The sequence below is a fragment of the Drosophila suzukii genome, chromosome X, assembly GCF_043229965.1.
Source record: "Drosophila suzukii chromosome X, CBGP_Dsuzu_IsoJpt1.0, whole genome shotgun sequence".
NCBI classification, from domain to species: domain Eukaryota; kingdom Metazoa; phylum Arthropoda; class Insecta; order Diptera; family Drosophilidae; genus Drosophila; species Drosophila suzukii.
The window spans coordinates 32,648,415-32,650,126 of NC_092084.1; positions in this window are offsets into that span (position 1 = coordinate 32,648,415).

The window sequence follows — 1,712 nt, forward strand, 5'->3', positions numbered from 1 at the left end:
AGTTATTCTAACACACATTTAAAAACCACCTGCAAACAGTCTCAACCTAAAAGTTTCAAGCTAAAACGTTCTCAGCCTAAAGTTTCAACCTAAAAAATCTTGCAATCATCAAAATCAACAACAATAAGAACAACATAAAAAACAGTTAAAACAGTAAGACAACAACAACAATTAAAACAGATACAACTGCTAAAAACAGCTGAAAACAACAACAAAACAGCTACATCCGCTAAAAAACAACTAAAATTAACAACAAAAACAGCTACAACTGCTAAAAACAACTAAAATTAACAACAAAAACAGCTACAACTGCTAAAAACAGGTAAATTAAACAACAAAAAACAGCTACAACTGCTAAAATAACAACTAAAATCAACAACAAAAACAGGTAAAAGCAACAAAAACAACGAAAACAACTACAAGAAGAAACAACTACAAATGGTCAATCCGGGAATGATGAAAGTACTCAAGGAGTTTAATGGTAACGCACCAAAACCTCTCTTAACAAAGGCGAAGATGGAATCGGAGGTGTGCTACCCTATTCGACGTGCTCAACGTAAGAAAACCAGCTTTGGGATGACCCTCACTCTTGAACTTGAAGAGTATATGCTGTACTTGCCGGAACGATACTCAACTTTAGAGGATTCAACAATTGATTATATAAAAGATAATCTTTTTTGTATTATTAAAAGGAATGATAACAATCTCTATTTAGAATTAAATAAAGCTTAAAATGTTTTCATTTTTAATATTATTAATGTATCTATTTTGATAAATAAAAATAAAAAAAAAATAAAAATAAAAATAAAGTTTTATAAAACTCAAACTCAAACTCTTTGTTATAAATATTTAAATTATAGTACATTTTTCCCAGTAGCACATGAGTATCAGAGAAAACGACAACAATGATGCGTAAACTTTTAGAACAGTTGACGAAAAGTAGAAATTCATTAAAAAGAAAATTTAATGAATTGAAACAAATAAAAAATGAGAACGTATCAAATTTGGAGGAAACTTTTAAACCTATTACAGAACCTTTACATGAATTACTCACTGAAAATAAAAAATTGAATAAAAAGGAATATATTAATGATACACATGATATTAAGACTAAGTTCAAGAAAGAGAATATAAGAGTACCTAAAAGTAAAAAAGAAAAAAGGGAACACGAGAGAGTAATCGAAAGTGATAGTGAGAGTGATGCTTATGTTGATGCTTTTTCACGACAGTCTCTTATAGATGAATCTGATGTTTCACAACAGTCTCTTATAGATGAATCCGATGTTTCACAACAACCTCACACAGATGATTTAAATGAAAGTGTATATGAAGAAACCGGGGTGAAGTACAATCTCAACATTAATCAGTTAAAGCAAGAAAAGATTTTAGACAATAGTTATGGACCAAGAGAAGAAAATAATATTTTAATGTTGGGTAATACAACACTTAAAATTAAAAAAAATTTGATGGAATTAGGAAGTGGAAATTTATGGACTCTATCACCAGGTCTATACTCTTTAATTTTTCATAATAGTCCTAAGGATTATACTAAGAACGATTTAGAATCATATAAAAACATTTTAATTGAAACAAGTGCTCACAAAAGAAACTATCAACCAGATGGTCAAGTAAAGGGGAATCGTTCTAAAAAATATTCTTCAATTATTAAACCATTAATATCATCTTCAGTAAATGAAGAACATACTGGTTCT